The sequence below is a fragment of the Centroberyx affinis genome, unplaced genomic scaffold (genome assembly GCF_046629955.1).
Source record: "Centroberyx affinis isolate AG114_WGS23_722 - 3 ecotype Tasmania unplaced genomic scaffold, CSIRO-AGI_Caff_v1 ptg005405l_1, whole genome shotgun sequence".
Classification (NCBI taxonomy): Eukaryota; Metazoa; Chordata; class Actinopteri; order Beryciformes; family Berycidae; genus Centroberyx; species Centroberyx affinis.
The window spans coordinates 94,194-109,147 of NW_027282702.1; the positions used below are offsets into that span (position 1 = coordinate 94,194).

The 14,954-nt window shown below is 41.5% G+C and overlaps 1 pseudogene; it reads right to left on the minus strand.

Annotated features, from left to right (window-relative positions):
- Positions 1-12,059, minus strand: part of LOC139667271 (uncharacterized) — a 42,817-nt pseudogene extending 30,758 nt beyond the window's left edge.
- Positions 12,060-14,954: the final 2,895 nt, after the last annotated feature.

Here is a 14,954-nt window from a genome sequence, read left to right on the forward strand (position 1 = left end):
AATTGTCATTTATTGAAACTCATTTTAAGGTTAGGGATAGGAAAGTATTTTAGACAGTATACTGAAACAGGTTCTCTTGCATCCTGACTTTCCCCTTAAATACCTTCAAATTTAGAAAAAAAGTTAAACATTTTCAAAGCCAAGATGACATTTTTTATGGCTGCACCACCACATCAAATGGAAAAAAATCTGTCTTGTGCATCATTTTTACACATTTTCCTGTAATTCAGCATGACATGTTTGGTATCTTTGGAAACCTTGGGATCTTGACTAGAATTTAAAATAAAGTTTTGGATTTGAACAAAGATTGGCTGCTCAACATGCGTTTCTAATGATCCCACTGGTTGGACCGGGGGATTTAGGTGCTACAAATAGGAAAGTACTTCATATATGAAAACAGGTTTTCAGTTAAGGAAAACACTTGTGATATAGGGTTAGGACAGTACTTCAAATATTGAAGAGTTTCATTCTATGGTTAGGGTTAAGTTTGGAAAATAACTAAGGCTGATTCTCCATTGTATGGTTCAGTGCACTGGCCTGGGGGTGTGCAGAACATTACTGCCTCTTCATCCGTTGGTGTCTAGAAGATGTTGTTTTGCCTATATCCTTACATTATTCTTTTTCAGATTAACAGTTTTTTATTTTCTTCTTAAGCATAATACAAAACATATGCATCACACAATATACATACAAATCTCCCACCCTAACCCCCCCAACCCGTCATCACCACATACACAATTGGCCTTGGTTGTCAACATAATCCTTACATTATTCTTGATGTTATCTACAATCCTACACTGAAACTATCTGTAATATTGGATCTTCTTGAACAGCAAATCAAACTATTTGAGGCGAAGGCCTCCATTAGTGCTTGGGAGAGTATGGGCTCCCATCCCATCAAAACTGCCAATAACATGCAAGAGATTAATACACACACAAATAATACAATCCATAATACACATTCCATGCTTCGATCCTCAAGGATCAGAATCACAAGAGCCTTCTAAAAGGCAAGGTAAGTAGTGTTGCTGTTCTGAATTCCAAATAATAATTTAATATTGAAATATGAATACACATAGAGTTGTGTATAACTAATGTTTTATTTATTTATTTCAGTCAGGTAGTGTCCACAATATAAAAAGGCAAGAGTCCAGACAAAGCCTCCAAGTTGTCCGGGCTTCCCCACAATTTTATGCATTTCATTTTAAGGATATCCAGCTTGACCTTGTGACCTTTTGGATGGAAAAAGAGGGAAAACAAACCAAATCGGCCTTTCAGTCAGATAAGTTGTCTCTACAAGCTTCAAGAACCCTAACCCTAACCCTAGAATGAAACTCCTGGTTTTACAGAGTTTCATTCTAGGGATAGGGTTAGGCTTCTTGAACCCTGTACAGTATTTCCTAAAATTCTTGATGTTGGTATGAAAAAAAAAAGACAAAAATAAATATAAAACCCTTCTGCTTCAGTGTGGGAGGGATACTGCCTGGTGAGCTATGCATGCTGGGCTTTGGCTACAGTCTCACATTACCCTACACACACACACACACACTCATAAATAAACACAAACTATATATAAATATGCTCATAAAAAGGAATTTAATGTAAGCATGCATGCATATAGTATGTGAGTGCACAAGTACACACAAACACAGGTGCATAAAATACACACACACTCACAAATGAACATAAAATACACATAAATAGGCACATAAAAAGGAATTTAATGTAAGCATGCATGCATATAGTATGTGAACGCACAAGTACACACACACACACACACACACACACACACACACACACACACACACACTCAACCCAGCACCTACACTTCAATTTCTAATAAGCAGCCCCCCTGCTTAGTTCAACCCAACAGCCAGGCAGCAAACAGTAGAAAGTATTATATTTAGCACTGCTAAACTGAAGATATTTCTTCTCCTCCTTCTCACCTCTCCTCCCTTCATTCCCTTCTCCTCCTCTCTATTCTTGTTTTCTTCCTATCTTTACCTACCTCACCTAAATGGACACATTTCTCCTCAGTATCTTATCTCTTCCTCTGTACTTTCTCCCCTCCTCCTCCTCCTCCTCCTCGTATTTATCCTCTTTATTTTTGTCTCCACCCTGCCGTTACTGCACCTCCGCCTCCACTAACTAGACACATTTCACTTCAAAATCTCATCCCTGCATCTCCTCTTCCCCCTCTCCGCCTATTTACCGCTTACCAGGGGGACAACGTATCATTTACCTTCAAAGATTTTTCTGAAATCTCTCTCTCCTCCTCCTCCACGCCCATTCCTTGCCCTCCTACTTCTCTCAATTGAGGCATTTAGCTGGCATTTTTATCCAGAGCAAATAAGTTTCAGTTCCTATTGTGTGTACATTATGTGCCGGTGTTTGTGCATATTTGTATTTGGGTGTGTTCACATGTGTGTACCTTACATAACTTTTTATGTACATGTTTGTGCTTGTGCTAATTTGTGTGTGAGCAGTGTGTGAGCTGTTTTGTGTTCATACTGTAGGTCCCAAGCTTTGCTACTGTAACATTAAGAGAGAGAGAGAGGAGAGAGAAGTAAAAAGAGAGTGACATAGAGTCAATAAGAGAGAGAGACAGACAGGCAGACAGACAAGAGAATATCAAAGCAAGAAAAAGAGAATAAGGTGAAATATCAGAATCAATCTTCTCACCAACCAAAGTAAAACATCTTACTCAGAATATTGGCACAATGAAACCAAAACACAAAGAAGATTATGTGGAATATAAATTGATGAAGATACCCAAATATGAAAGAAAATGGGGTCACTCTACAGCAAGTGGGTTTGAGCACGAATTATGGAAAATAAATTTTGAGACAGTGTAATTACTGTAAACAAACAAGATCGCCGCCGAGAAGATTGGCAGCCTCTCCGCTGCATTTTACATTGTGTGCAACTGGGTCAGATTTCACAGGAAATCTGCTGGACTGATTTACGGCACAAAGTGATATTGCTTTACGGCACAAAACAGAAAGAGGTTGCTGTTCTTCCAGCACAAATGGAGCTTAAGCTTTCAGACTTTCTGGCAATGGCAGAAATGACTGTTTATCAAGTAGCAACATCCCCTTTGCAACAGGGTTTATGGGAAATGTGGTCTTTATTTGGAGAAACACTAGCAGTAACAATACCACTGGCATGAAAATGAGGCTACCAATCGTCTCCGCCACGGTCTTATTTGTTTATGGTAATTATACCAAGGTATCACAGCTAATTAGACAATGACACGGTGGTGTTTGAAAATGCTTCACATGAACTCCTTTGAGAGAGGAGCAGAAAATCCTTCAGGACGAGGTCTTGCTAGTCTAACTGCTCAGTGTGTTTCAGCATCCCACAGCCTGACGGACAGGCACAGTGACAGAATTGTTTGGTGCAAATATAAAATATTCTTCTTTTTAACCACCAATCATTATTGTAATCACTGAATCATCTATCTTTTGTTACACCAATATTGGTAGTCAAAGCATTTTCTGTATTATTTTGATTTGTATGCATTCTTTTCTTCATTATGTATTGTAATGTAAACCGCTTTGGCAATATTGTATATTTTTTGACAGTGATGCAGAGTAAATAATCTTTGAATTTGAGCAAGGGAGAAAGAGATGAGGTACAAACATATCTCAGTGACAGGCGAGGCTTTCTGCGTCTCTCTCTCTCTCTGCCTCTCTCTCTCTCTCTCTCTCTCTCTGCCTCTCTCTCTCTCTCCTCTGTAATTGCAAACACATTTATTCCGGCTCTGTAGCTGGCTTATTCACGGCTGTGTCTAGATAGGAGGAGGCAGCAGTCTCAGACACTTATTCTTTACTCCCCAAATTGAGAAACATACTCATCAACACACAAATGAAATGAATGCCCAAAAAAGAAGAGGAGAGGGAGCGGAGAGAAGTATAAAAAAAAACGAGAAGGAAGAAGGAAGAAAAATCAACAATGAAACCAATCAATGTTCAGAGAGAGAGAGAGAGAGAGAGAGAGAGAGATTAAGTTCCCAGTGACAAGTGCTTGTGGTACTTTTTATACATGTCATGTTTCAAGTTTTTTTTTTTTGTCATTTTATTAGTGTACCATGGTATTCAGTACAATATATCAGACAGAGAGTGTGAAGGTAATCCAGTTAGTTGAGAGACACTTGCCTCTGATCTGTTCTGCTCACTGATTGACTCTTGTGTCCGGGCATTTTGATTGGATGAATGCTGACCGGGCTAAAAGCTTTGAAGTAGAGGTGAAGAGCAATTAGAGTCACTGTCACACACACACACACACACTATCTGTCTCTCACACACATTGACATAAACACTTTTTCTCTCTTACACACACTGTTGCTCACAATTACATTGACGCACACGTCCATATAAACACACTTTTTCTCCCTTTCACACACTCGCACAAACATGCAAATATACACACACACACACACACACACACACACACACACACACACACACACACACACACACACACACACAGAAACACTAACATCACTATCTTTTTTTTTCTCTTACTCACTCTCTCTCCCTCCCTCCTTCCCTCTATTCTTTCACTCTCCTCTTATTCCTCACTGCTCTTGCTTCCAGTATATAACAGTAAATCATTTTTTTTTTTTTTACTGGTGATGTGAGTCATTCTTTCCCACATGCACATATAAGTTGAATCAAAACCGCTCAGTAAATGCAATTACCCACTCAGCCTCAAAATAGCCCAATTTCCTTGGGTCTCTGACACACGCATGCACTTGCTTTCCTGTTTACTCCCTCTCTTTCTTTTGGCTGTGCAGACGCATGACTCTTGAATAACATTGCAAAACTAGTGCACAAAATGTAAAATTTCAACTTTTTCCTCTTTGTTCTCTCTCTCCTTCCACCACTTGCTTCCTCCTTTCTCTCATTTCAAGCATCCTTTCCTCCCTCCATCCCTTCTTCCTTCCAATCCTCTCTCTCTCTCTCTCTATCCTTCCCCTGCCAATCCCTTCCTTCCTCTCTGCCTATCATTCTGTCTCCTCCCTCCCTATGGAGAGAGACCACTGACACAATCTGAAAGCCTGAAACTAAGGTGGTGCTTGGTCTCGAAAGCTTGATCCTCAGCTTTGAATCTTTGCAGGAATTAATTTTACTCCAGTAATTCCAGTTTGAATACTTGGTATACTTGAATACTTTGTGAAAAAAATAAATAAATGAATAAATGAGTGCTTAATTAATGGTTACACATAATGAAATCACAAAACCTAGCCAATCATATGCTGCCTTTCACCAACTGTTCTCAGTGTCTGGACTTCCTATCAATCAGTCAAAGATACAACAACAAAGATGGCCGCCACAATGCGAACTCAACTGAGGTTTTGCATTTTAATGCAATTTTCACATTTTCAACCTTCCTTGGTAAAACATTTCCATGTGAAATGTTATGTCAGAATTTGTTTACAGCAGGTATTTAGAGTTGTTTACAATTCTAGAGAGGAAAAGTAGCAGGATAACGTTAGCCCACAATCTCAGTGCAAATCCTTTCTGTTTGCCACTTTTTCTTTCTTTCTTTCTTTCTTTCTTTCTTTCTTTCTTTCATTGATGGCAGGGTGACCAGTGGTTAGAGAGGGAAATGAGAATTGCGCTACAGGGATCAATAAAATATCACATTATTATTTTTCATTTTTTACTCCTTACTCTCGTCTCTCTCAACCCTCTCTTGTTGCTTGCTGCAGGTCTTGAAACAGTCTTATTTATCTTCTAGATGATTCCAGTATTGACTAAAAGTGTTGCTTTAATTAAACACACACACACACACACACAAAGGCATGAATGCAGGTACACACGCGCAGGCCCACACATGCATGCACACACACACAAATGCACATTGTGTCAGTCAGTCAGCAGCCAGCCTTACCAGCTGACAGCCACGACAGGCTATTAGGTCTGTAATTGCCGGCAACAACAGTTTAATTCCCCGTATGTGTGTGTGTGTGTGTGTGTGTGTGTGAGTGAGAGAGAATATGTGTGTTTTCGAGAGTCTCTGTGTCTTTGAGAAAGAGAAAGTGTGTTTGTCTCTTTGTGCGCGAGCGAAGAAAGAGCATGTTGTGTGTTTGTGTGAGAGACAGAGAGAGAGAAAGACTCAGTATGTGTGTGTGTGTGTGTGTGTGTGTGCAGGTAGATATGTTTGCGTGTAAGCCTAAACCACTTTCCTATTGACACCAACGCTCTCCTTCTCTCTTCAATGATGGATTAAATGTATTCAGCCCTCCAAGCAGCGAACATTGGCAGCTTTTTAAACCCCATATTTCTGAACCTTTATTTGCCCTGCAGAGAAGCTTTACTGAGAACATATTGCGCTCTTTTTTTTCAACAACACCCTGCTTCACACTCACACAGTCAAACATATTCCCACCCGGGAGCCACCCGATAAAGCCACAGTCTTTACTGGCTAAGTGCCTTGCTCAATGGCAAGTGGAGCGTCTCATTGTCTTCCCACCCAGATTCCCCTCAGATGGGATTCAGGCCGACAACCTTGGCTATTTTACCCACGAGGCTACACCACCACCCATTATTCACACATGCACCATAAATACTGAGGTGTTTAGGGTGACACTCCAATATCTTGGCCAATCCAATATGTTTAGGGTTGACACCACAGTCAATCCAATACTAATAAATATTGATTTTGTGAATATCTGTGTGAGGTTGATAGAAATTTAAAGAGCCAGTAGAGAGGTGATTGTGTGTGTGTGTGTGTGTGTGTGTGTGTGTGTTGCACATGTCTAGGTGCTTGTGTGTGTATTACATTGTTCCTTATATAGAGATAGATGACGGTTAGGGTGTTTGTGATCATCAAAAACCACATTGACAAGAATACGCCAATAAAACAACAAAAAATGGACTTTAAACCTTAGCTGAGTTCACGTATTATTTTCCCCATGTTAAACAACCTTAACTGTTCTTAATTCTTACATTTTTAACTCTTTTTTTTCATTTTGTTTAATTTTCTTTGTTGTTGTTTGTTGACAGCCTGGTATTTACAAAGCCTGCCCTTCAGAAGAACAATGCTCACTGACAAGCCTCTCAACTTTCATGCTCTCAACTTGCAAATGTGTTGGTCTGATCATGGCTGTTGTCTGGTGTGATAACCGGCCTCCTTCACAGCCTGTAGACACAAACAGCTGAGAGTCGAGCAATTTGCTGAGCATCAGTATGCATAGATTTTGATGGATACCAAAAATGACTCGCACCACATGATAAATGACTTTGAGGCCGCACACGTTAAACAATATATGGTGATTCTGTGGTGCAAGTGATGAATAAAAGAAAAACTTGAATTCACCACTCAATCAAATCGTCTTCAAATTTATCAAGTCACTCGACAATTCATCACTCTTTCTCAATTCACATTCATTGTCATCACCTCCAAATTTATCAGTTACTTTTTGTCACTTCCACTGTCCTAGGGACAGGCTGCTCGCCTTTCACAACACAGCAAGTGGCAAATTTATAGTTTGAATGATAAATGACGAATGATAGCAAGTGATGATGATTGATCAAACCTGGCTCTGTTTCTATCAGATCACCACTGTTTTAATCAAATTGTCAAAACTAAATCGCTTGACAGTTTATGACTCAATTTTACAATTCGCATTTTTATCATAGACATATGTACACACACACATACACACACACACACACACACACAGTCACCTACTGTGATTGTGTGGCAAAAAGATTAAAAGCAAGAACAAAAAAACTCCTAAACAGATATAAAACATAAACACCCCATGTAAAAAAAACTCAGTGAGGGGGGGAGAAACAAAACAAAAAACCCCGCCAAGAACAAACAAACAAAAATCGATTTCTCCTGCAATATGATTCCTTGTAAAACACACACACACACACACACACACACACACACACGCACACACCACAACATTCCTCACTCCCTATTTTACAAATACATGCGCCACACTCCTCTGTCACATACACACTCACACCATACTTTCATACGCACACACCCACTTTCTCTTTCTATCCCTCTGTCTCTCTTCCACTCTCTCTCTCTCTCTCTCTCTCTCACACACACACACACACACACACACACACACACACACACACCTTTATTCCCTCTACAGTGGGGGACATTTATTCTGATTATGTTGGGCCCTGGAGATCGAAGATTGTAGTAATCAGAAAACTGGCCAGGCATCTATCACTGCAGCAACCAATCAAACAGCCCAGTCCACCAGCAGCGAAAGGGAAAAATTACACACAGAAATGATTCCCACCGGTCTAGGGTGTGTGTGTGTGTGTGCTCTTGTGTTTCTATTCTTCTGAGGACCAAGTTTAGAGATATGAAAATCCTCCAAAGTGAGGTTGTGTTGTTGGTTGCACTTTAACACAGAGGGCAAGTATGAAGGCTAAAGGTTAGAATTAGAGTTAGGTTAAGGCTGGGTCTAAGTAATGCACGTATTGGTTGGGGGTTAAAGGGTTAGGGAATGAACGTTAGTCACCGATAGGTCCTCACAAGAATTAGTTGTGTGTGTGTGTGTGTGTGTGTGTGTGTGTGTGTCTGTATGTGTGTGTGTGTGTCCATCTGGGGAGCATGAGGCTATTTGTTTTCGCTGATGATAAAGGCGACAGTGTATTTGGAGAGACAGAGAGCAGGGAATTATGAGAAGGTGTGAGAAGCGGGCTTGGTACCGACATCGCTGGCACCCTGAGGACCGGTCAGCCAGGATCTGACACGCACACACACACACACACATGCACACATACACACACACACACACACACACACACACACACACACACACACACACACACACACACACACACGACTTGGGATATGTACACACATTCTCTCATTCTTTTATGCAATTTTTATTGTTTTTTATGTTGTAAACAGCACACCCACACACATCCACCCACCGCCCCACCACCGTGGAATCTCTCTGTCTCTGTCTCGCTCTCTCTCTCTCTCACACACACACACACACACACACACACACACCCACACACACTAATTTTAACACGCACACATGCAAACACGCTACACTTTCTCTCTCACATACACAAATACAGACATCTCACGTGCACAAATATAGACACTCTCATAAAAACACACACACATTCACATGAAAGTCAGCACACACATGAATCTCACACATACAAACACACACATACACGCACAGGCTGGTTTCTCATTAAGGCTCAGCCAAAAGGCCGATTCCCTATTGGCAAGAGGAGATGAATATGATGGAAGGCTTCAGAGAGAGAGAGAGAGAGATAAGAGAGACAGAGAGAGGGAAGAGAAAAAGCAAGACAATGAAAGAGGTGAGGCAGGGACAGAGTTAGAGTATTAAAGGTTAATACCGGTGTTTCTTTAAGTTTGTGCCAGTCGTCTAGGTTGCCCCTCTCCTCTCTGGTGTCTGCTCAGTCCGCCTAGTTGAAGATATCAGGCTTGTTTTCCTCCCTTCAGAAGAAGCCATTTGCTGCCATTCATTCTTGTACAGTATGAAAAACAACTAGATAATCCATCACAGTAAACATGAAGCCTTACTTTGGTTTTGTCAGAGTTTCTGTTTTGTCGTTACTTCATTATATCCAAGTTGCGCCTCATGTCACGCTCTGCTTACTGTCAACCACCTGACAGCCACAGGGAGAAATGTAAGTCTCCTCCAGGAAATAATCCCTCAAAAACATGTCGCCTCTAAAACTTTATTGTCACAGCATATATTTTTTATTGAGGGTGTCTTTTTTAGCAGGACAACAGTTAATTTCAAGCTAGGTTGGACGTTGTAAAGTTTGTATTTTAAAAACAACGAAAAACAAGTAAATTTTAAAAACTGTAATTACGGCATGCATTGTAGGATGAATGAGGGAAATGTAAACTAGACGTAAACAGAAGTAAATGGGCTATAACCTGTGATACCAGTTTTCTTGTTTAAAGAGAGAGATAATTGGAAAATGAAAGAGAAAAGACGAGACAGAAAAAGAGAGGCAGAAAGAGTCAGAGAGATACTCATCTCTGTTCTAAAGTTCCATGTGAATTAATTAAAATATGTAGTAGCTACTCATTGTGCAATCAAATGTATGACCTCACTAGTTACAAACAACTACATAGAAGAGTGATTCTCAACCTTTTCAGCTCATGATCTCCAAAGACAAAGCAGTGCCTCGCAACCCCCTGTAGCAGTTGAGTACACACTCAACTTTGACATCAAATGATGACTATATATTTTACCTTTTCAGCCTATTTTATTTTATTCATTATTGGAGGAAGCCTGGGGGCTGCAAATATTCAGTCAAGAATTGGGCCAGAGTTAGTTGTGTCTTACTCAAGACTAATTAAAAAATGATAACACTCCCAGCAGTTTTTTCAACCAACTACCAACTACCAAAAAAGAAATGGAAATAACTCATTTTGTATTTTTTGTTTTACAAAATTCTTTGAGGTCTCACCTCAGCGAGGCGGATGCTTGCTGTCATGGGTCACCCTGCTGCATGCATCCTGCAGTAGTACTGCAGACACTTTATTTTTATTCAGTACAACCAAATTTGGATTGTAACACAAAACTCAGAAGTCGCTCCTAAAAGCATCTCTCATTAGCAGACCATTCCTTGTAACTTTCCACAGCTAAAAAATGCACAAACTTGATTTTTCCAAATATTTCCTCTCCTTGGGGACGCAGACCCAGTGTAGCAGCAGACCAGCAGCATGCAGTAAAAAACATAAGACTACAGTGGCTAAATCTGTACATGCTTTTTACATGACACATTACATAGATGTCACACACGCCATGGGATACTGAGCTGAATGAGCTCACATATGGTGAGGCTGTGGCAGAATCTTGTCTTATAGAAGGTGCCTTTGTAACCTGCGCAATGACAGCTGCGTGCAGGTAGTAAACACACACACACACACACACACACCAAGGTAGACAAAGCTAGCTAAAACTGATGACAAGGCAGCACGTTTTTTGAACAGGGAGGGAGTCAGGAGGGGGTCAGTGTGTGTGTGTGTGCATGCAGCATGAGAGTGAATGAGTGCTTGTGCGTGAGTGAGTGTGTCTGTGTGAGAGTGCATATGCAATGTGTGTGCATTTCTTCGTATCAGACTTTGAGTGTGTGTATGCATACTATTATGTGTGTGTGTGTGTGTGTGTTGCATACGCGTAATGTATCACTCCATCTGTTCTCCCTTCCTGCTCCAGACCCCAGTTATGTTTTCCTACTGTGATCCTGCTGTTGTTAGCTGTGCATCTAAGGAGCACGGCTCTGTGTGTGTGTGTGTGAGAGAGAGAGAGAGAGAGAAAGAGGGAATGCTCTGAAAATGGATGTGTGATACTGTTACAGAGGGACTTACACCCCCACCCCATACACGTCACACAGCCCATCCTTCCCAGTCTCCTACACACACACACACACACACACACACACACACACACACACAAAGCCTCATTAAGTTGCCAAAAAGCGAGCCAGTCACACACATGCCCTCTCTTCCTCTCACATGGAATGGAATGTCGGTGCATCGGTATTTGAGGCTGTCAGCTGTCTTAAAGGCCACTGCCGAGTTGCCTTTGACTTTGATAGTACTTGGATAGCTATCAATCCCTTTGCTCCTCGGGATCTCAATTCGAAGACACAAGATCGCATAACGAAGAGAGGAAGGGCTGGTAAAAGACGAGGTCTCAGAGAACCTTGGAAAAATTTCACCTTGTCTCTTAACTTCTCTAGCGTTTCTCGGATAGAAGGCCTGATTCTTTGTTTTATGCCTTTTGCAAGTATTTTTTTGATAACGAGAATTGTGGTCTCCCTGCGAGCAACCTCGTCCTCGACCTGTGATCTGTCTGAGACATAGTAGTCGAAATACTGCGCCGCACTGAGGTGGAACTTATCCAGGATGCTCCGTAGTCCCAGCTTGAGCATGGCCTTCACGAGAAGGACACCCTGAAGTTTGGCAACAGACATAATCTCTCCTTCCAGGATTTCGGGAATCTTAACCCTGATGCTCTCGTGAAGGATAATATTGCCTATCGCCCTAAAACTTGCGTTATCGGCCATGTCGATAAGGTCACATAGAATTGTGTAAGCATCTGCTTTGTTTGCACAGTCCATGCTGATCAGATAGCTGCAGGAATGTTAAACATGCTCAAATGCCATTGCCTCAAAACTTGTTTTGATGTTTAGGACCTTTAATTCAGTTAGGAGTCCTGCCAAGATCTACCTCATAGTTAGATAGCCAGAGCAATCTTACTGTACAACACAACATGGAGCTACAAACTCTTCCCTCCAGTTCAAGCAATACTTTTGAATAGCAGTCATGAGGTAAGCAACAACGGTTTCTGTGGGAGCATGGCTCCAAGTCCCACTAGGTTTCTCTCTCAGTGGACCTTGAGCTGTCACATTGGAAGAAGCCAAAGGCATCTTATACAATGCATCATCCTCAAGGTTATCTTGGCAAAGATCCTGCCCTCTTGGTTAACCTCCCTCTCCTTCAAGGAGCAAGACATACAGTACTCTGGATCAGTCAGGTATTTACCTGATGTCACATACTCAACATATTTTTCTGGATCGATATGCTCTGTAACCAATACAGTCTGTACCAGCAGTCTCGACCCAGGATAGTGGGGAGTCGGTTAAGGCATGACAGAGCGGTGGAATATGGTGTCCCAGTATGCCATTGGAGGAGAAATCGCTTTGTCCTTCATAAACATACTAAGATCTTAATTCGGGTTGATCTCCTGACTAAGCTCCATCTTAATACTGCTAATCTCCTTGAAATGAAGCAATGCTTCAGCCATCGTGGGGATCTCAGATTGCTCATGAATTCCGTGAATCCATGGATGTACAGTCAAGTCCAGAGTCATGGCAGGCCAACAACCCCCATGTTTGCTTGCATACCCTGAAATATATCTGACCAGCCAGACCGCATGCACCTTCTGGACTGTCTCAAGATTCACTATCTTGTCCTGGTGCATGTATTTTCTCACCTTCTCAGCTGCCTTTATTGGTGACAAGTGCGGATGTCCGAGCATCCTGTAGAGACACATCCATTCAGCGACAATGTCTGGAGATGTCGACCCCCAGAAGTAGGATGAGCTTCTCAACCCATTTAGGACCGTCAGGATACAAGGGTGCGAGTAGCTCATGCATCTTCTCTATACAAAAATGAAGGAGAGATGAACCGCTCGGGTTCTCTGGGTAAAATCTAATCACAAGGGCTTGTGTGAGACATTCCACCATTTTTTGCACATCATATGTGCCATTCCCCCATTATCTGATAGCCCTGTTTGATAGAACACAGAGGACACACGTAGCCTGCCTTCCACATCATCAGTAATCATCAAAACTTGTTCCTTACTAAGCGTTGTGAAGCAGTTCCTACAAATCAATATAACCACAAAAGGTGTCAGTATGTATGCAAGGATTTTAGCAGGGTTGTCTTGGGTTTGAGCCTCACATGCCTGAGCAGAGCCGGAGAAACTTGAAGAAGCGAAAACCTTGACACGAACAGCTTGTGGTTTAAAGACTTGTCCTTGGTTTGTGAGGCATTGTACAGATCGTAGTATGCTTCGTAACTCCTCCCAGAAGAGCAAAAGAAGAATGTACTGTGAGTCAAGTAATGTTTGGTTAGGATTTCTACAAGACTGTAGGTTGTTGAGGTGTTCAGAATCATATCCCTCATCGAGGACATCCTGGAATACTTTTTGGAGTGGTGTATCTATTCTGTCCCACACTACTTTCACACGTCTGTCTCATATGTGTTGCCATGTGGCAGTTGTGTCATCCAAGGAAACCATTTTGAACAGAATTCCCATCTCGTTATATAATTTGACTTGATTCCGTGGAAGCTCCGGATATTTGTCAAGAGTCAGTCGTAGATCAGTACAAGATAGTTTTGCGTATTCCAGCTTGCGTGCTGGATTGGATGAGGGGATGGGAAACATGGTGTATATACTCTTCTTCTTCGACTTCAATACAACCATTAAGTCCGATCACCAAGTTAGCATAATCACGCTGATACAATGTCATGGGGGATGCAAGGTGTACATCAGGATATCTCTCTCTCTCTCTCTCTCTCTCTCTGACAAACACACACACCTCCACACATTACCAGCATCTGGTCCCGGCCTGCCACGTCAATACTGTCTTGTCTCCTGTGTGTGTGTGTGTGTGTGTGTGTGTGTGCGTGTGCGTATGCGTATGCGTCTTAGCAAAAGGTAAACCAAAATTCGGGACTATCATCACAGCTGGAAACATCCTCAAAGCTCTATTTGTTTCTTTGTAATGGACAGTTGTAGAAAAACAATCTGTTTGCTCAGCCAATATACAGTAATCACAACCAGAATTATGTTTTCCTTGTTACTTCTGTGTTTCACCAACATGAAAATGAGACACGCCACTTTAAAGATACGACAGAATAATAAATAAATAAATAAACAAGAATAATAGACCGTGGATGACTGGGAGGTCAGATGTCAGGATCAGCTACAGACCAGTGCCTCTGGAGCAGGCAGGGATTCAGTGTCTTGCTCAAGGACACTTCAGCAGGGCGTTTGCTTCCCGACATGGGGATTTGAACCCTGGTCTTCCGGTTGCAGGACGGTTTCCCTACTTACTGTGCCATCCTGCTACCCCACCATACAAGGGTTCAACAACACAATGTGAATACATAATGCACCTATGTTTGTGCACTTTGTTCTTACATTGTGCTGTTACACCCTAGTCAATACATTATGTATTAGGGAGATTTTCATTAAAGCCGCAGTAAGCTGACATTTTGTTTGAATTCATCAAATGTAATCCTCATGTTAGATGAACATAAATGAGTAAGATAATGTGTCCGAATTTCAATCTCATTAATATTGATAGCATTACTTTGCTGTTTGGTTTCAAAGTAAATTTTGTGGCTCGGGTATGTGTCCAATTGAGGCAAATTATGGAGCGGGAGACTTT